The sequence below is a fragment of the Myotis myotis genome, unplaced genomic scaffold (assembly GCF_014108235.1).
Source record: "Myotis myotis isolate mMyoMyo1 unplaced genomic scaffold, mMyoMyo1.p scaffold_m19_p_11, whole genome shotgun sequence".
NCBI lineage: Eukaryota > Metazoa > Chordata > Mammalia > Chiroptera > Vespertilionidae > Myotis > Myotis myotis.
Window position 1 is genome coordinate 3641687 of NW_023416315.1, and position 21732 is coordinate 3663418.

General features: G+C 45.8%; 1 protein-coding gene and 1 pseudogene across 6 annotated transcripts in view; one reads left to right on the forward strand and one right to left on the reverse strand.

Annotated features, from left to right (window-relative positions):
- The window catches only part of IMMP2L (inner mitochondrial membrane peptidase subunit 2), a 493454-nt gene that overhangs the window by 113798 nt on the left and 357924 nt on the right, over window positions 1-21732 (forward strand). The gene's annotated exons all lie outside the window — the stretch shown is intronic.
- Window positions 10568-10681, reverse strand: LOC118666646 (annotated as a pseudogene).

A 21732-nucleotide genomic window follows, 5' to 3' on the forward strand; every position in this document is an offset into this window, starting at 1 on the left:
GGCTGACAGGGGACTGGGGTCCATGGTGGGAGGGGCCTGGTGGGGGCGCGGAAGATGGCCTGAGACCCTCCCCTGTGCCTACCTCAGCCTCAGCCCACAGTTCCTTTCAAGGTGCACAAATTTGTACACTGGGGTCCTAGTGTGTGTGTGTATGTCTGTGTGTGTGTGTGTGTATAAAGAAACTATGTCCTTTCACCAAAGTTGCATAGCCATGTTCTGTATAAGTACTTATACTCTGCCTATTTGCAAAAGAGGAATTGAGGTAGATATTAAAAAAATAAACAAACATGAGAACTATTAGATGACATAAAAACAGCCGAAGTATAAGAGCACAGGAGAAGCAAGTATGCCAGATGTAAGAGCTGTTATAGTTTTCATGGTTAAGAATTAAATTTTATTTTATTCAGTCTGATTCTGTATTCATCACCTGCTTTATGCTGTTAATTTTATTGTCTATTCAGGAAGACATTATTTGAATATAAAATTATACGTTCTGTGGGGACACAAAGAAAATAAACATTGCCCTGTTGTGTGTGTGGGTGTGTGTGTGTGTAGCCAGAGAGATGAGACTAGAGAGGAAAATAGAGTTTAAGATACTAAGAGCTGTGAAAGGATGGAGTGTCCATTCAACCTGAGGTCGTCAAATTAATACAGACAGGCTATGATGTCATTGAGTTTCTGCCCTCAGATGAGTGTCCCAGCTGCTCTCTTAGAGGACTGGTCCTTTGCTGAAAGTAGGGGTAACCTAGGCAACACCATGGTGCTCCAGAGAACTCTGCGTCGGTGCAGGCAGGTGAACAAGCATTTTGTGGCGACTCTATAAAACAAGACACATCTTTCAGGGCACATTTTGTGATGACTTCAGCCATACCCAGTTATGCTGCAGTGGCTACTATCTATATATATAAAAGCCTAAGTGACCCTTCAACTGGAACAACCGGTCAACCAGTTGCTATGACTCACACTGACCACCAGGGGGCAGATGCTCAATGCAGGAGCTGCCCCCTGGTGGTCAGTGCACTCCCACAGTGGGAGCACCGCTTAGCCAGAAGCCGGGATCATGGCTGGTGAGTGCAGCTGCAGTGGCGGGAGCCTCTCCCACCTCTGTGGCAGTGGTACCGTGCCGCAGCGGCAGCAGGAGCAGTGGGTCCGGGACGAGTGGTGGTGTGGCGCCCGGCCCTGGCTCAGGCTTTTCCCTGGCTGCCTGCTGCTTCAGCTCTGCTACATCCCTCAGGGGTCCCGGATTGCGAGAGGGTGCAGGCCAGGCTGAGGGACCCCCACCCGTGCACGAATCCATGCACCCGGCCTAGTAGCATACATAACTGAACTGTGAGTTGGCTTTGAAATATATCCCCAGATAAATTGAATTAGTTCATGTATATAATTATATAAAAATCACTCTGAATCATCTTGGGTAATTAAATGTTGGAGAATGCTGGCGACATGCAATAATTTTAGTTTTGCTAGGCCAACAGTTGAGTTTGTCATACTGGTGTGAGAATAATAGAGACCCACACGGCTAATACATTGCGAAACTGGTATTTAAACCCATGTGTCCAATATCAGGTTCTCTCTCCCCCGGCAGTTCAGAAGGCTGCCTAGCACTTTATACTTGTAGAAAGTTAGTTACATTTTAATTCAGTATTAAAATGTAACTGGCAGTATTATAGGATTTTGCTAATTAGTTTATAGTTTATTCAAACTCTTAAAAATTGAGGACCCCAGAGAGGTTTTGTTTATGAGGGTTAGTTTTATCAAAAGTTAGCTTATTAGAAATTAAAACTTGGAAAATTAAAACAACATATTTGTTAACTCATTTAAGAATAAGCCCATTATATATTAATATAAATATTTTTTTGTTTGTGAAAACAATATTTCCCAAACCAAAGTATTTAGTAAGAAGGGGGGTGCAGTCTTGCGTTCTTGTGTCTCTTTAACGTCTGGCTTCCTAGACAGGGCTGCGCTCCCCCTGCTTCTGCATTCCGTCTGCTGCCGTATGTTGCTTTGGTTGAAGTGCCTGGAGACAGTCTGCCCTCACACAGACATGACCTTGGGACGGGGAGACCTTACAGAACCGAGGGGTTCAGGCCATGAGAACCAGCCTTGTCCGCCTTCCTGATTTGCGTGGCGCACAGTGAAAGGCGGGTGCGGCTTTGCATCCGCCTCATTTGCTGTCTGCACTTGATTTTAGCTTCATGTTTTATGGAAGACTTTCCCCTTAACTTTTAGGAGTATAATTATGCTTATGACAAAATTATAACCCGAACCTGAAAACATCTCAGTAACATGATGGGGTGTAGCAGAATGTCAGTCTCACTCAGATGCCGATTGTGGGCCACTGTTTTCCTCATTCAGGAATTTCAACAGAAAAGAAATTCAAACATATTATTTGCTAAAGTGATTGTAATGATACCGAAGAATTCTGAACTTCAGGAAAATATTTGTCCCCTAAATCTTTAAAAATAATCTAGGTTTCTTTCATTTTATTCAGTTCTTTCCAGCCTCCCTCCCTCTTTCTCTTTCATTTGTACCCTCCTGTTCATTCCTGTAGTAAATGCTTGCTGGGCTCTTTATCAGTGAGAGTGAGCACTCACCTATGATCAGAGGTGAAAATGTACAATAGCTCAGCTACAATAGGACTGTGGTTCTTGCTACGTGCAATGAGCATGTTTCTGTTGGGAGAAGGAGCTGCTCCTTGCAAGAGGTGGCCACCAGGAAAGGACAGTGGGGGCCTCGTAGGGACCTGGAGGATTAGGAGGCCCCTCCCGAGAGTTGCGTGCAGGACTGTATCATCTCTGCCACCACTCACACCCGTGCAGTGGATGCCTGGTCCTGGCCTTTGGCGTTCATTAGAGTAGGGATTGGACGTTACGGTCTGTGCTGCAGAAACATCAGATTCCTCCTGGCTGTGCAAGTAAAAACAGCAGAGGTACCCTGGCAGGTGTGGCTCAGTGGGTTCCGTGTGCTGAAAGGTTGCTGGTTTGATTCCAGGTCAGGGCACATGCCCCGGTTGCAGGCTTGATCCCCATCCATGGTAGGGGGTGTGCAGCTGATGGGTGATTCTCTCTCACCACTGATGTTTCTATCTCTCTCTCCCTCTCCCTTCCTCTCAGAATCAGTATTTTTATATTGACTGTCTCCTGCATGGCCCCCCACTGGGGATTGAACCCACAACCCAGGCATGTGCCTTGACCAGGAATTGAATCATGACCTCCTGGTTCATAGGTTGATGCTCAACCACTGAGCCTTTTTTTACAAAGGGCCCGGCCTGGCCCCACCTCACTGCATTAACTCTGACTCCCTCTGCTTGGCAAGCTCTTGTGCCAGAGTCTCGCTCACTGTCAGGATGTGCAGGGAGTGCCCGCTAGCTCTCCAGCTTAGCGGTCAAACTTTCTCGCGAGGCCTGCCCTAAAGAATGCTGCTGGCACAAGTGGGGGGACCGGTCGGTACACAGAGAAAGGGCTGAAGTGCAACGAAGCAAAAGCTGACGGCGGTGATCGCTGGGTAATTAAATCACAGCGCCTGCTCCTCGCTTTGGCCTCATGATTTCCATCCTCCTCCATCTGAGCCTTCGTCCCTTCGAAGCGGTCCCTTTCTTCCAGTTCCCAGCCCCTCCCGTGGCTCCGACAGGAGCCTGGGGCAGCAGCTAGGATGAGCCGGCCCCCAGCACAGGCAGACTTCACTTTCCTGTGAACGTGTAGAAGTCTCAGCCTCCTTCCGTCTCGGGTGGAAGTGGGGGAGGGTGCGGGTGTCATCAGAGAACTGGCCGAGTGAGCCCTCCAGGGAGACTGTGTGGTGGGAACATGTCAGGCTAGAGCAGCGATGGCGAACCTTCTGAGCTCGGCGTGTCAGCATTTTGAAAAAACCTAACAACTCTGGTGCCGTGTCACATATAGAATTTTTTTGATATTTGAAACCATAGTAAAACAAAGACTTATATTTGTGATATTTATTTTATATATTTAAATGCCATTTAACAAAGAAAAATCAACCAAAAAATGAGTTTGCGTGTCGCCTCTGACACGCGTGTCATAGGTTCGCCGTCACTGGGCTAGGTCAGTGCCACTTGGCCGCCTGGAGTAGGTGCTTTTGGCGTCTAACTCAGAGCCTGGGCGCGTGGAACCCAAGGGTATTGTGCTCCGGAGCACACCGAGATGGTTTCAGGCTTTGTGATTTTCCCGGGGGGGTCAGAGTCACTCACGTTTCTCTCGTGTGCCTGCTGCTGAGGGAGACGGTTCTCTGGTTTGTGCACGAAGAGGAGCTTTCATTAATGCTTGGGAGTTGCCCAAGTAGTTGGTGGAGCAAGTTCCTTCCCTTTACTTCCCGGTGGTGTCCGGTCTTTGAGGGACAGGGAGCAGAGGGCGGTGGCGGGCGCGTCCAAAGCGGGGGTGTAGGGGTCACGGTCCAGGGGGGCCCAGGAAGGAGGCCCCGGGTGGACATCCTGGGGCTCACCAGCAAGTCGTTCATTCCGGGAACGAGGCAGCCAGAGGGTGAAGCGAAAACAAACCATGTGGTTTTGCCCTTGAATCTGCAAGGGGAGTGGGTGACAGCCAGGTGGGGAGTGAGTGTTGGGGGTGAGGTAGGGTGTCCCCAGGACCAGGGTGGCCCAAGGGGGAGAAGCTAGGGGCTAGTGGCTCTGAGGTCAGGGAGGTGGTGGCTGGGGTGGTGATGGAGGAGTCGCACAGCCGCAGTCGCAACCCTGGCCAGCACCTTCCTGCACCTCCAGTTTCCTAGTTCCCTGGAGGGTGAGTGCGTTCCAGATGGTGAAAGGTGCAGAGAGGGCCGTCAGCACTTTACTTTCCATCCACTCTTTACGATGGCTCATGTGCTGAAGGCTAAGCATGCCTTCCCCCCAACACATCGCCCGCCTCGTAAAAATCAGCTTGACAGAGCTAATTGCATTAATTTGTTTAATAAAAATATGTAGACATGATGTCTCGAGCTGGGGAATGTTACCAGTAATGTAAATTAAAAAATCAAGTGCAACATTCAGCTAAAACAAGTTAATTTAGTTGACACTATTCTGAGTTGTAAAAGCACAGACCAGCAGCGAAGGGAATGCGGTTAGGATTTTTAATGGGGCCGTTAAACATGGTTAGGGGGCTATGGAAATGGGCATGTTTCTAACTGCGTTTATGGTCCTCTTAATCCGCTATGGCTGACTTCCTCCCAGAGCCATTTGAGGATAGTTGATTCTACTTTATAGTTGCTTACCAGGAAATTATGCCTCCTGCTGTGTGGCGAGGTTTTGTAAATGAATTTAAAGAAAACTGTTATTGTTGGGGAAAAATTCATTGTTTAAGCACCATCGAAAGTTGCTGCCTCCAAGGGATTGTTGCTGCATGGTATTTAAAAAAAAAGATTTTCAATGGCCTGTGTAACTTGCCAGTTATTGAGTAGAAAAACACAGATGTGAGTATTTAGCAAAAAAACTTTAAACAGCACGATGGGCCAGTCTGTCCACATCCCCTGGAAGGGCCGGTGGTCAGTTGCAGGGCGAGCGTGAGTTGGCGGATCAGATTAAGAGGTCCTGGGCCAGTTGGTGGTCACCTGGTTTTTACAACAGGCTTTCAAACTCTTACAAGCAAAGTATCTGGGAAAATGTCAAATCTTTCTCTCCTTTTGTTTGAAACCAGGATTTTTAACCCAGCTAATCTAGAAAGTTACCTAGTTTAGTCATAAGTAGTATTGCTTATATGAGAACTCTCCTGGACAATTTCAATCCTACATTAAAAAGTTAACATGCTGCCCAGCCGGTGTGGCTCAGTGGTTGAGTGTCAACCTATGAACCAGGAAGTCACGGTTCAATTCCCTGTCAGGGAACATGCCTGAGTTGCAGGCTCGATCCCCAGTGTGGGGCGTGCAGGAGGCAGCCGATCAATGATTCTCTCTCATCGTTGGTGTTTCTATCTCTCTCTCCCTCTCCCTTCCTCTCTGACATCAATAAAAAAACCATATTTAAAAAAAATGCGAACATGCTGGACTCGATATCAAATAAGGCATTATAAAATTTTGTAGTTTTCTTCATATAAACTTTGCACACTTCTTGTTGGATTTATTCCTACTTGTTCCATAGAATTTTATTGCGACCCCTCAAAAGGTTTCTTTTCCCAATAAAAGTTGCAGTCGCTGATTTCTGTGTGCGGAGAAGTGATTAATGCTGATCTTGATTCTGGCCACATTTCTGAATGCTCTTGTTCATTCTGCTGCCCTTGCAGGAGCCGAATTGGTCTTTCTGGGGAGGCATGTGCAAGACCTCACACTTCTCCTTTCTCCTTCGCCCTTTGCCTGAAGCATGCACCCCCTTTCTCTCAACTTCATGGGAACTGTCTGCTCTGCCGCTAAATGGAGTGTTTGCTCTGGGCTCCTCGTAGGGAATGAAAAGAGGTGTTCCTCTTTGCAACCACAGTAAAACAAAGACTTATATTTGTGATATTTATTTTATCTATTTAAATGCCATTTAACAAAGAAAAATCAACCGAAAAAATGAGTTCGCGTGTCACCTCTGACATGCGTGTCATAGGTTCGCCATCACTGGGCTAGATCGAATTATAATTACAATTATAATTACAATTCGTTGCCAGTTCTCAGTGGGATTTTTTGGTTTCTTTCTTCTTTCTTCCTCCTTACCCCCCCCCCCCGTCCCTCCCTCCTTCCTCTCTCTCTCTCTCTTTCTTTCTTTCATTATTAAGTGTTTATCTTAAAGTAGAGGTTATTAGCTATTAAGTCCTTTAGCCTTTGATATTAGGTATCAATAGAGATAGCAATGGGTATGTTTTGGCATTTATCTGTTGCATAAGCGGATATTTTACATTTGCCCATCTTGGAATCCTGTGACAAATCCTGGGGGGGGGGGGGATATTTTTCATTATGCAATTGGTTGTAAAGATTTTATTGGGAATTTTTGTGTTCGTATTTATAAATGAGAATTTAGAGTTTTATCAGACATATTTATTTTTTGTATCAGAGAGAGTCTAGTCCCGTGGTTGGCAAACCGCGGCTCGTGAGCCACATGTGGCTCTTTGGCCCCCTGAGTGTGGCTCTTCCACAAAATACCACGTGCGGGTACATGTACAGTGCGATTGAAACTTCATGGCCCACGCACAGAGGTTGGTATTTTGTGGAAGAGCCACACTCAAGGGACAACATTGCCGCATGTGGCTCGCGAGCCGCGGTTTGCCGACCCACAGTTTGCCGACCACTGGTCTAGCCCCATATCTCCGTTGCTCATAAAAATAAAGCTCTTTCCTTAATTAACTTCACATCCTCCCTAATTAGTCTCTGTTCTCGCCACTCCCATCACTCATCCACCTGTGCCCTCTGACTGCCCAGGTCCTGCCCGAGGACCCTGTGTGGGCAGCTGCATTTGACATTTCAGATGTTTTCAGGAGAAGGGGGTGGGGGAGGGGTATTGATGGAAATGTGTGAGTTAAATCATGTGCCCAGGGTTCCAACATCCTGCTGATGGACTGCCAATCTGCCTTTTACTCATGAGTCTTGGTGTTAGACATGTCACCTAATGAGAAACAGAATGCTACTAAAACTGATGCTGAGAAAGGAGCAACTCAGCCAGGTGCCACCTGGAAGCAGGTGAACACCATTCCCCTGAGAAATGCCAGCCTGACAGATTCAGTTTTGTCTGATTGAATCAAATGGGCTACCTTGAGGTGCAGTGTGGACAGGGGCTGCTGTCGGAAACACACAGGCCGGAAGTCTGAGGTGCGGCTCACTGGCTACAGGGTGCAACATGGATGGGATTGAGATGGACGTGGGCTAACATGGGATCAAAAATATGGGCTAACATTAAACATAATGATGACATAATTAGATAATGATAAAGAACAGCAAGTGGGCTCCTTTCTTTCTGCAGCCTCATCCTATATAATAAAAGGATAATATGCAAATCGATCGAACGGTGGAACGACAGGTCGCTATAATGTGCACTGACCACCAGGGGGCAGATGCTCAACACAGGAGCTGCCCCCTGGTGGTCAGTGTGCTCCCACAGGGGGAGCACCACTCAGCCACAAGCCGGGCTGATAGCTGGTGAGCGCAGCAGTGGTGGTGGGAGCCTCTCCTGTCTCTGCAGCAGCACTAAGGATGTCCAACTGACTAAGGATGTCCATGGGGAGCGGGCCCAAGCCGTCAGTTGGACATGCCCCAAGGGCTCCCTAAAGGGCGTAGGCCGGGCTGATGGCACCCTCCCTCACCCCCAGTGCACAAATGTCATGCACTGGGCCTTTAGTTTACTATAGAGGTTCATTTAGCCGTTTTTATCTGTAATGCCCATTTGAAATTTACATCTGTCAGAAATAATAGAGTTTTTATTTTTATTATTTTTTGGCATCAGAATGGAAGCAGCACTGGTGACACAGTGATCTTGGTGATGAATTGCTCCCTTTGCTGGTTATCTTTTTGAATTGGGAGTTATCTACAGTGAGTGTGAGAGAAATAGGCACATCCTCATTCATTTGACGTAAGGTGTCCATGCAGACGTTCCCCCCAGAGCAGAGGCAGCAGTGCATTGGCCAAAAACCACTGTCAGGAAGCTTTTTAGTTTTACATCAAAATCCATACAAGACTGTGGTTGGAAAAGTTAGGTTTATGATTTCCTCATCAGTTCGTGTTGTACTAGCATTTCTTACAGTGGCCATCTAACCTAAGAATATTAAATGTCATGATGGAAAATGCATAATCCATTTTTCACCTAACTCGTCCCCCCCCCCCCCCCGAACAGTTAGTGCTCGGGAACTGAGTGTGGTGTGGACTCAGATACAATTCAGCATTGGTCAGATGGAGTGGGGAGAAGGGAGGCTGTGTGGGCAGCCAGGGTGAGCGGACTCCAAAGTCATTTTAAGGAGCTTGGATGTGACCCTGGGGTAGACGAGGGCCATTTATGATCTTCAGAAGGGGCACGACTTGATGAAATTGTCATTTTAGGAAGACCAGGGTGACGGCGGTGTGGGGAATGGATTGGAAAGGGGCATGGCCCCTGCATAAATACTTATTTGTTGATCATCTACGAATGTCCAGTGTATATAATAGGCAATCGCAAGGGTTTTCCACTTGGTTGGGTTTAACTGATGAAAGACAATTTGAAACCACCAGGGACTGGCATAAACAGGGCCTCAGTGAGTTTCATTGCCATTTATTCTGTTATTTGAAATCTTGGGCAATTTGATTTTAGTGTGTGCATAACTGTTTTTTAAAAAATATTTTCTGTACTAAAAAGATGTTAAATTTAAAACCAATATGTAACTGAGAGAGTTGTATATCTTTTTCTATTTAAGGAGTATGTGTCTACTCATACAAAAAGTCTCACTAACATAGCAAAACGACAATAAAATCAACATATTTAAAATGCTTGTAGACATAATCCCCAGGAACAAAGCAACATAAAATTTTATCTCTGTTATAATTATACTTGTGTGATTATAATAGCATTTTAAGACCTGTAAAGTAATAGAGAGAAATTCAAATGTCTGTCTGTTGTGGATATAAGACTGTATATGACCTTTGTTCTTTTTAATGGTGTGTATATACAACAAACATTTAAAATATAAAATATCTTAATATATTTTCAAAATTTATAATTGATACTTCCTCTCCTTAAAATGAAATCCTGGAAGGGTCTTGTACCTCGAATCTAACCTCCCTCCAGATACAAGTTCTTTCTCCTCTACAAACCAGTATCAGGTTTCTGTTTTAGCACTGTCTTTTTAAATATTTTGATTATTTACAGTTATTTTAAAAATACTGAACTATTTTTCTGTTTTTAAAAAATCTGCCTTTTTGGTCCCATCTTTATTCTCTGTGGTTTTAAGTATGTGTTTTAATATTTTACATGTTATCAAGACCTATTTCTGAAGATTTATGCCAGAGCGTTAACCTTGGGCAAGGGTTTACTTCGGAGCACAATGAAATAGTTATGACTTAAAGTTGTTGCCCCTCTGTGTTTGTGTGTGTTCAGAGATGTTCAGGTCGAACTGAAAGTGTGATTTGTAGGGTGTGTGTGTGTGAGCATATTTTTTTCCAACCACTGGCTATAGTGTACATTATGACTGATTCATGCATTCATTCTGTTTGCTTCAGTTTCCATTTCTCTTCACTAGAATATGAGTGGCAGGTGCCTCCCATAGTGTCCTATGCATAACAGGCTCACTTGGAATATTTTTGTTAAATAAACAAAAATAATTTGAAACTTAAAAAAATTGAGTGTTCAGGGTATGTATTTAAACTACCATAGTTGTACTTTATGCTCAGAAGTAATGATTGTTCTTGCCCTGCGTATATTACAAAAATCCTCTTGGATTTGAAATTGGAAAAAGGAAAATTTTCATATTTTTGTTCATTCCACACAACAGTGTTCCCTTCTTTTATTTCCATTTACTAGCTCTTGGTGATGTTTCACATGTTACAGACCATGAATCGTGTCTACAGTAGTCCATATACAAAAATGATAGTACAGTGATCAACATTGGTTTGACCTCTCTTTGGCAGTTGTCATCGCTCTGTAATGCCCAGTTAGCACTTTGGGGTGTATATGCAGATCTCACCATGTCTTTTAAAACATAGGCATCCTTATTTACTATGGATTTTTGCGTGTCATCCTTGCGCAGGGGCCATGCCAATCTTCTCTGTATCGTTCTGATTTTAGTATATGTGCTGCTGAAGCGAGCACTACTATGGATTTTTGAATACTATTCAAGCTCCGTTGCCTTAAGTATAAGTGTTGGCCAAGTATTTGGATGGATTACAGAACGCGAATTACTCAGTTTTTACTGAATCCTTTACTGTGCAGACGTAGGTCCAGGGAGAAGGTGGAGTGGACGGAGACGGGGGCGTGAACATATCGCTGGTGTTCATGCCTTCGTCTCCTGCTCAGTCCCCTGGGATGGCTTTCACGCAGCTGAGAGCCGTGGGATAGTTCACCCACTTACTCCCGGCCTCTCCCGCACTGTTTCTGTGATTTAGATAAACCCTTTTGTCTCTGGATCTCTGTGTTCCTCTCTGTTAAATGCGTGTGTGGAACTAAGCTGGTCCTTCTAGACTTACTTCTGGGCGTATGTTCTCTGTATGAAAACATGAATGTAGGTGATTAGGGGTGTATTAATACAGCATTGCCGAGGCGGCCCCTCTGGTTTCCGTCTTCTTCCCTGCAGGCAGAGAGAACTGTTTGGGAGAGAGAGCCGCTCTCCTCCCCCCTTGCCGAGCTTCCTATGGGCGCGGAGAGCCAAGGCACAGGGAGTTCTGCTGAGTCATGGGCTGAGCTGGGCGTTCTGAGCATCTAATTGCTGATGAATGGTGTCCCAGGAGACTTCTGCAAAACGATCCGTGCTGACATGCGGTGACCTTTTAAACTAATATTGCTATGATGTAACTCGGTGGCTTCTGTTTCCTGGAGGTAATAGCATTAGATTGTACTGAGGTAGATAATGATTCTGTTAGCAATTTCCTTTGTGGTAAGTGTTTTCACAGTAATTTAGTTTGAAGAAAGAATCGTTTGTACAAATAAAATCCAGAGGAACTCACCTGCGTGTGCTGTTGATTAAGGAAAAAAGGTGGCCATTGACTTCTGGAACAGTATCTTCGAGCCTCAGGGTGAATATCACATTGATTGAATGTATTTGGGGGAAGCTTGCTGCCAGCTACAGACCTTTCTTACACACACACACACACACACACACACACACACACATATACACACAATCTTGTAGCAAAGGGACAAGAATGTGGAATCAGACCTGCTGCTCCTTCTCTCATTAGTGAGTAAGATGCTGTATGCCTGGGTTTCTTTGTCTCTGAAACAAGAGTCATCCTGCTTCATGAGAGTCTGTCTTCAGCACCGAGAGCAGTGATGCCCAGAGCATCCACTGCAGTATCTGGTATACAGCGGCGCTCAGCACATCCCAGCAATGCTTCTTGTCCATCAGGGGTGCTGGGCGGCTCTGAAGACTGCTGTTGTCACCGACAACGGAAGTTACGTTTAGTTACTTTTCCTGACAGGTGACTGTGTGATAGACTCCGATCATTAGCTTCATGTTAGATGGGTCACGTTACATGCATTAACTTTTCATTGTTGTTGTTGATCCTCATCCGAGGATATTGTTTTCCCTGTTTATTTTTAGGGAGAGTGGAAGGGAGGGGGGAGGAGGAGAGAGAGAGGAGAGAGGGAGAAACATCCATGTGAGAGAGACACATGCATTGGTTGCCTCCCACACAAGCCCCGACCTGGGCGGAGATCCAACCTGCAACCCAGGCACCGTGCCCTTGACCAGGACTCAAACCTGCAACCTTTCAGTGCTTGGGCCAACAGGCTACCCACCGGGCTCAGCCTGCCAGGGGGAAGCATGAACTCTTTCTACCAAAGGAACCGATTCCTCAGAGTCCCTGCTTGCTGCTAATGCCAGGCACAGTCTACTGTGGCTAGAAGGCTGAGGATGGGTGGACAGTGGAAGTTTAGTTTTACATTTAATCTAAAATATTTGCATTCCCAGCACAACAAGAACATGCTAAGAAGAAAGGAGAGCATTTGCGTCCTTCAACAGTTTGCTCTTCGTCTGTAACCTTAGTATTTCCTGCAGACTCTCCACCCACGGCCATGCTCCTTACTACCTCGCTTATGACTGGGGACACTTCTCTTGATGGCAGCTCAGGCCCTGCCTCCCCCATGGGGGCTCTCCCTGTGCTCCTGCCCATGGCTCCTCCTTCCTCTCGCTGTGTCCTCTGTCTCAGCCGCCTGCCTGCTGTTTAGCACAGTGGCCCGGGCTGCGCTGCAGCTTATGGGTCTCACCTCTCCGCCCGGATGAGGGGCCCAGCAGCCTTTTCATTTCCGTGTGTCCCGGCGAACCAGAGAGCCTCCGTCACTCGGCAGGTTTTCAGTGAGCGGTGGTTGCTGCTGTGGCTGCTGCTTCTCCTGCTGGTGTTGTTGAAAGAGAGTGAACATCCGCCCCCATATGCATGGCACTTCGTTTGGCCATTTCTCTGATCACCTTGGTAACAAAGAAACTCCTGACTTTGAGATCAGACTTGGTTCTTTCTGCTGAGTGGTTGATTTATTCCCATTCATCTGTTCACTTATCCGCCCATCCATCCTTCCATCATCCATCCTTCCATCACCCATCCATCACCCATCCATCCATCCAAATCATTTATTTAATGCCTTTAGTTAGTGCCAAGCATGTGCTGGAAACCATGGGAAATAGAAAAAAAAAACAATCAGTAGGGGATATGATTACACTAATTACATTTTTGGCTATTCCTAAATATTTGTTTTCTATCTTCAAATAATTTGAAAAGACTGGTAAATCAATGTTATGTTACTAAGTTAAATGAACTATTCAAGAATTAGTTTTTACGATTCCTTGCTTTTTAAAAACACCCAACACCATGACATTTTCAATTCATTGCCAAATATGGATCCTTTTGTATCAGTTGTGATTTTAATGCTAATATACTTTTACTGTATATTAAACTACATCTTGAAAACATAAAATAAACCTTCCTCTCAAATGCACATGGAGCAGCACAAAGTGAGAACTTCCCTCACTTGGGCGCTCCATGAGTGTGCACGCAGGAAACCCCATGCTGCCCAAATTAATTTTCGTTATTCCGTACACCCGTGAGCTAGGACTTCAATTCATATATTTTTATTCTTTCTATTTCATTGGTAGGAATGTTAAAAGCCATGGATTTCCCTCGGATCAGGGCTTAAAAACCTTTGATGTGTGGTGTTTGCATTATTACTTTTAAAAGAAATTTTTAGTTTTAGTTTGTATTGACCCTTTCACCCAAGAGTTGTTGGTAAAAGATTTTTGAAACTTCCAGGTAAAATGCGAGCCTGCTGCAAAGCAGCTTCAATAATTTCTAGCTTTATTTCATTGTGATCAGAGTTGCGGATACTATTTCTAGTTGATAGGATTGACTGTTCTTTTCCTTGCGAGCTAATCTCAGCAGTTTTGTGGGGCTCCACGCGCCTCGGAGAGGAGGGCTTATTTTCTGTTTCCAGGGTGTAGTCTAATCTACAGTAAAACGTGTTGTTATGCTCTGGGTTTATGTTTAGGGCTTGAGGTTTTAATTTCTGTTTCATCGGCTAGATGCTGGGTTGTGGATATTTAACTCAGCGCTGAGTGTTCTGTTACAGTTTTCTTCTGTTTTGGCAGTTTTGTGGAGAAGGAAATGGACTTTTCATCAGCTAAGTCGTGTGGGTTCTCATGTTCATAGTCCTTTGTGCAGTAGTTATTTTGTTTGTTTTGGGGGACTTCAGTGAGCTGGGACGGTTATGACATTCCTCATTCAAGATCACCCTCTCCGGTCCTTGTAGACAAAGTGTGGCCTTGTTTCTTCACTGGGTAGCACGTGCCCCTCAAGTGTCGCGTTTTCTATTGTCGCGAGGGATTCTAAATGCGCCCCCCCCCCCCGCCCCCAACCCGACCTTCCCAGCTTCTTCACCTCGGTGGATGTTCCCGAGGGCACCTCTTGTGCTAACTCTCGTCTCCCTGCAACATGAGGCCTTTCTGACGTTGCCTTGTCCTGTCCCAGGTGCCTTCCAGGTCCCTCCCTGTTCTCAGTCCTCTCACTATTAACTTTCAGCGTTGCCTCCTATGGACAGACTTGCTCTTTCCAGCAGCAGCTTCAGATCCCGGCTCTGTCCCGCCTCTCTGCCCGCTGCCGGCTCCCCTCGTGTTCCTCTCAGAGTTTCTCCGTCTGGCTCCTGGGCTCCCGGAAGCCCGGTGGCAGGCAGGGCCCCCAGGCAGCCTCACTGGGTGGGACTTCCTAGTTATTCTTTTGCTCACGAGTCATTTGAAACTGCGCTGTTTCCGTCCTGTAGTTGCCTCGAGGTCCCGAGTTGGGGGAGTTTTAGTTGTTCTGTTGCTTTGCTCTCCCAGGTGGAGTCTGACTGAGGTTTGCCACGGCTTTGGCGATCCGAATCTCTGTCCGTGGAGGTCACCCCACATCCTGCAGCCACATAAATGTCTCCTGATTCGGCTTATTGTGAAATTCAAATCTTGACGCTGCCGGAGAGCTCTCCAAAATAGGAGAAACTTTATGTTATTAAATTTATACACCATAGGCTTTATCAGACACATAGTCTCAACAGATTAGAAAAAAGGTGGGTTGTGAGGCCTCACTAATGGACAATTCAGCGGCCTTCTGCGTCTCCGTTATTAATGTTGAACATCCCTGATGGGTTTCATGAGGCCAAATAATAAAAGGCTGATCTCCTCTAAGGGGCTGCATTACTGACTGGTGTCTTGTGGGGAAGATTACCTGATGCAGCTGTAAGTGTTTATTAAGTCCAAGGGCACGTCCAAGTTTCCCGTGCAATGCTACATGGGCAATTGCTGGAGCAATTACTCTGCTGGTTAGTGACAAGCAATTATCCACATCACTTCCCAGGCCATCCATCTTCCCTTGCCCTTCAGCCCGGTGAACACGCCAGCGTAGATGCCCGCGCACCCCGCCGCAGTGGCCACACCTGGAATTTACAGAACGAAACCTCAGCCTCGCCGCGTTGGGGTTTGTAAAAGTCTAAAGCCCGATTTCTCTTAATGGCCAACTTTTGTGTTCTGCAGACTTTGCAATACTTTTAGGACTGGTGGCGTCTGCAATCCTTTGTGTAGCAATTCGGTGACGAAGGGACTTTTGCTTTCTTCCTGGGGAAGCTGACAATCACGTAAACGCATTTCTGATTCTCTTCCATGGGCTCCTCTTCACCTCCGCTGCCCGGATTCCATGGCAACGTGTCCTAATTGCAGCCATAGTGTTTGTTATTTTTCCTGAATTGTATCAATTTTTGCAGCGTTTTTTGATATCCCTTTGTCACTTGCAGCTGATTTGAAAAGAACCCCTGTTGCACTGACAATTTTCAGAATAACGTTTAAGTGTGCGGCGTTGGTGGTATAGTGGTGAGCATAGCTGCCTTCCAGAATAACGTTTAAGTGTGCGGCGTTGGTGGTATAGTGGTGAGCATAGCTGCCTTCCAGAATAACGTTTAAGAGCTCGCGAGAACCGTCTGCGAGAAGTGCTCTTGGTGCTCTTTTAGGAAACCCTTCAGGCCCTCAGAGTGAGCAGGGCTCGCTGTGCTTCATTGGGTCTGTGATGCCTGGGAGGTCGGGAGGTCCTGCTGCAGGGATCGGCGACATCTCAGCTCAGCGATGAAAAGAAAAGCAGGCGCGGTCCCTGGCATCTCTGTATGTATTTAGATATTGAGTTCTCATATTTATTTCCATAGTAGAGGCCCAATGCATGGAAATTCGTGCAAGAGTAGGCCTTCCTTCCCCCGGCTGCTGGCACCGGCTTCCCTCCGGCCCCTGTCTAATTAGCATATTACCCTTTTATTATTATAGATATTACACACCTACTGTATTCCCCTCCCCTCCCCAATCAGGTGACAGTATGCCCTTCAAACCCCGTTGTCATACAGGGTCTTTTTGTACAAAGAAACCAGGACGCATCATCTCCACGTCATGGGGGCCTGTGTTCCTGCCCCGTTTCTGACCTCGAGCACCCTGTGCCTCTCTCCTTCCGCCTCTGCGCTCCTCTTGGTAAAAGGGAGGACCTGATGTAGCATTGAAATGGTCAGATAGCGGAATAAGCCAGGCAGAGAAAGCACGCATCACATGATCCCACTCACACGTGGAACCTAATGAACAAGCTAAACTGATGAACAAAATAGATCCGGAGACACAGAACCATGGGACAGACTGAGGAGTCCCAGAGGGAAGGTGGAGGTGGGAAGAGTTCAGTCCAAGAACTTGAATGCACAGATGCATGAGCTGTGGGCACAGACATGCTGGGAGGGCGTGGGGGGTGGGGGGTGCAGAGTGAGGGCTTTAAGGAGACATCTGCAATATTTCACCAGTGAAGACTAAGAGGAATTATTAAGGTTCCATAAGATTGCTTTCTAGCTTTTGACTTCGCTGTGACAATAGTTAAACATGGTTTTCTTTTATTTAGAAACTGCATTGGAGAGCTGGTTTTCCCACATTTATTTAGCTTTTGCTTATTGATAGACTGTCTACTTGCCTGTGGCAGATGCCATGAAAGATTTGCTTTAGTCTCCTGGGGTGCAAAGAGGTGGCCGGAGAAGCAAGCAGTGTCAGCAGGACCTTGCGGTGCCGCTCAGAACACAGCGATGGGTGCAGTGAGCGGTGTGTGTGTGTGTGTGTGTGTGTGTGTGTGTGTGTGATGGACGCCACTTCCTCACTGCGACCCGTACCATGAGCTGCATCCCCATCCATCCCAGGTTGGGCGGAAACGCAGGTGCAGCAGGTTAAATGAGCCATTCTATTTAGATGTGGTTTGCTCTTACATACATTTTAAGAATCAGTACCTTTATAGGTACACTCTTCTATACCCTGGTTATGTTTTCTGACTTGGGTTTCGCAGCTCTCCACTTTCATACAAGATGCACAGAGGGTTAAAGTCTACAAGCCCAAAGGTGTAAGTTACTGTGTACCTCACGTGCAGGCGCCCATTTGGTCTGTAAGTCGCTATAAAAGCCTGTCGTTTATGTAACAGTTACTGAAATGAGAGTGCTTTGGTCAGGTCTCTCATTGTGGCTGAGTAATGCCATGTTTGTATTTTTTAGAAAAAGTATCTATTTCCGTACCAAAATATTGAAACAAAATATGTAAAAATATTACCAATTTTTACTTATAATTTAAAGATAACAGATTTTTAAATGGTCCTTTTGTATATACTTTTTATCCTTGAAAGTTTCTAGCATTGACAGGTGTTATTTTAAAAGTAAACATTAAAAAATTTACTTATTTATTTTTAGAATGAGAAGAATGGAGAGGGACAGAAGGGAAGGGGGGGGGGAGAGAGAGAGAGAGAGAGAGAGAGAGAGAGAGAGAGAGAGAGACAGACATTGATTTATTGTCCCACTTATTTATGCGTTCATTGGTTGATTCTTGTATGTGTCCTGAGAGGGAATCGAACCCACAACCTTGATGTATTGGGATGACACTCCAACCAACAGAACTACTAGCCAGGGTTAAAATTCGTATTTTTGTTTAAAAAAGCTGTCAAAATCCCCTCACAGAATATATACAAATGTATATGCATTATTTTGTGACTAAAAGCTCAGATTATCTTTTTTTCTGTGGATTCAAGTATTGTTGGATATCATGCTAGTAAAAGAATATTCACCAAATACTGCATTCTCTATGGGATGGCATTTGCAAAACTCATAAATTTGGAGAACACAATTATGTCAGTGAATTGAAATTAATAAAATGGCATCCCACACAGGCACCATAATTTGCATGTTAATTTCAGCTCATGTTTTTATGGATGTGACAAACTTACCCTCGTCATAGTTGATAAAAAAAATAGCAGAGCGTGAAGCCACCAAACATGGAGCAGGGGCTCCTCTCGGTCCCCGCGGAACCCTCGGGGTGCCATTCACTGTCTGGCATGTTGAGTTTTGGTTCATCTGCCTTTGGTTGCCTTTTTAAAAAATAAAAATAAGTTAATAAATAGTGAGCAATAGTCGTTGATATTGAATATTTTTAACTCTTGAAAATCATTTTTTCTTTTTTGAATTGAAATTTCTCACTTAGGAAAATTACAGTTAAAGTGAAAATTAATGACACATGACCTTAAGTGCATTTTTTAATTTGGATCCTGCTACTGTTGTTAAGAATATTCAGCGGCTTGCTTTTAACTGGACATGCCGCAACTTGACTTAAGGAGCCTTTTTTGAATTATGGTCTGTTGGTGCCGAACTGGTTTTACCTCTTTTTCTAGGCATTTCCTCAGTGGCACTCTCTCTATTGTGGTCAATTTTGCCAAGTGATATGTTACATCATCCGTGTTTTTCAAGTGTGTTTGCATGCCCAGCAGACTTTTCTCTTGACTTAGTCTTTATTTCACCTGTCACTCATTTGATGCTTGTTTCTCACTTGTGTCCTATTATTATGCTTTGGGACTTTCTATTCACCTTCCTCTCCACTCCCCTTTAAGAAATTAGGTCGTCTGTTTTGTTGATTATTTCCAAGAACTGGCTTATTTATTTATTTAATTTTAATTGAATTTATCGGGGTGTCATTGGTTAATGAAATTACATAGGTTTTAAGTGTACAGTTCTGTGTGATACATCGTCTGTATGTTGCATTGTGTGTTCGCCACCCAAAGTCAGATCTTCCATCCTTACAGATTACTCGTTGCTCAGTAGCTATGTCCTGAAGTCACGTGTCCGTGTTAGGATGAATTATGCGGGCAGGACTACACCTGGGAAGTCGTTACCTTGTGTTCCTACAGGGACACCCCGGCATGGCTTCCTCTTGCAGGAAACAGAAAGGCTCCGCCGCGAGGGCCAGTGTGCCGGCGCTGCTGGCCGTGGTCTGGCTTTTCTCGTGCTGGGGTTTCACAGCGGCACTGCGGGTGTCAGGGTCTGAGTCAGCGGGACTTAATATTTTAAGGTCAGTTAGGCCCTCGCCAAGGCAAAGATGAAAGTAAAATTGTAGACGTGTTTCCAGAGCCTCTGAAAGGCGCACTGTGACTTTCTATCCTGAATCACCACCTGGTTTACACCTTTCTAATTAGATAAACCGCTGTTCATACTGTGCCTCCTCATTCCTGGACTTGGCGGAGTGAGTCTGGTAAGAGGACACTTACATGGAAACCGTGTTTGAGGATTTCTGAATGGAGAGATTTGGGGCATATTCACAGAGCAGCTCCAGGCTTTGGGTTTAGGGCTCTGATTCTAATTCACAGTGTTTTTATCACTCTTAGGATGTGCTGTGAACACCTTAGAAGCTCAACATCAAAGATATATAATTGAAGGAAGTAAAGTTTGTTTTCCCATTTGGGAATATTTGTATTTAATTAAGGACATTGAATTCATTTTCTCAAATCCGAGATCTGAGGAGTGTGGGCTCCTTAGGAGCTGTTGGCGCAGCTGGGAAGCATCCTTCACCATCGCTGTCACTCACTCCATCGGCGCGGACGGTTCCATCGTGCACAGGAGGCGGGGCTTTGATTAAAATGCTTTCTTTCAGCAGAGCTGGCAGTCTGCTGATGCCGAGCCAGCTGGGGCTGACGTCGCCTCTCTGTGTGGACAGGTGCTGGCTGGGTACCATGGGAGGCCAACGACGGCAGGTCGGGTCTAAAGCACTGTGACCCTCCATCAGTTAGCTCCCCTGGACCACACGGCATATCCTGCCGGAAGCCGGTCCATCCTTGCTGCTTGACACAGTCGCTGCAGGAAAGAAACATCTGCACAGCATATGTTTCAAGGGACCTGGCGTATATAGCATACTGTTCTTAATATGTTTGCTCCCCTTAGCGCTGTGTGTTTTAACCAAGGTCACCTCTCCGAGAAAGGTTGTTTCCCCAGGTAGGAATTTTTCCCTGAAGTCAGGGAGGGGATGCCTCTCCTAGAAAGGTTGTTTCCCCAGGTAGGAATTTTTCCCTGAAGTCAGGGAGGGGATGAAACTCCTTAACTAAGTGCCAGGCGGGTAGTTAATCACTACAAACAATCATGCTTAAGCTACATAATCTTTACTCCCTGGAATGGAGATAAGAAACGCCCTAACCTTTGTAATAGAAATTGACAGGATTAAAATCAACTGGGATAAATACGGATGTAACAAGACAATAAACAGCAGAACTTCGCTGGAGATCCAGACCAGAACTCGGCTGGAGATCCTGGCTAGAGATCCTGGCTAGGCTGCTGATCAACTGAATGCTGTCTCTGTGTCATTCCTTCTTCGCCGACTCCATCCACACCTTTGGGGACCCCTGGACCTGCTGGGGTTGGACTCCGGCAATATCCTGGAACTTCCATGGACTCTTAGCTGTTGTTATTGGTGGCACAGACCTAGAAAGTAGCTATCATAGTTCATCTCCATTGTGTTGGCCACTTTTTCTTGAAGGAAGAACAGATTTGCATCGCATCCATCCCCACATTTCTTCATGTATCGTCTTATCCAGCAAACATTTTATTGCAGGTCTCAAGTGTCAAGTACATGTGCTAGGCACCAGGGAAGACATATGAAGAAGGTTGCTTCCACTTTAAGGATTTCACAGTCAGGGACAGAGGGAGGAAGAGGAAGAAGTAAGCAGTCCCATACGGTGTGGTGTGGTAACAGTAACCACAGGTGGCCTGGGAGACAGAGAGGGTCCCCTGGCCGACATGCTTCCTGGAGGGTTACAGCTGAATTTAGCTCTGAGAACCGAGGGATGGTGGGACTTGGTGCTGACCGAGGATGGCCGATGGAGTGACTCCAAACAATTGGGCATTGTGGGGTATGAAAAGTAAGAGATCAGGTTGAGGAGTAAACAGTCAAATCATAACAGGCTTGTAAGCTGTGTGAAGGACTTTGAACTTGATCTGAGTGTGGTGGGGAAGATTACTCTGGTTGTGTTTTGGATCATGAATTTGCAGGTCATAGAACCAGAGGCAGAGAAACCCGTTGGGAACCAGATTAAATAACCTGGGTTAGAAAGGTGTAGGTAAACGCCACGGCAGTTGGTTGGAGAGAAATGAACAGACTCAACATCTAACCGGGATGTGGACTGATTGGCTGTGGGACGAGAGGGAAGAGGCAGGGATGACTCCCCAGCTTCCGATGGGAGTGCAGAGGTGGATGGACAGCGTCGCCATTGACTGAGTGAGTGGGGCCACATGGAAGGCGCTTTGGGGACTTGTTCAGATTTGTGTAGAGAATTAGCTGCTGCCCTGGACGACAACCCGACCAGGTGTTTGCTTTCCGGCCGGAT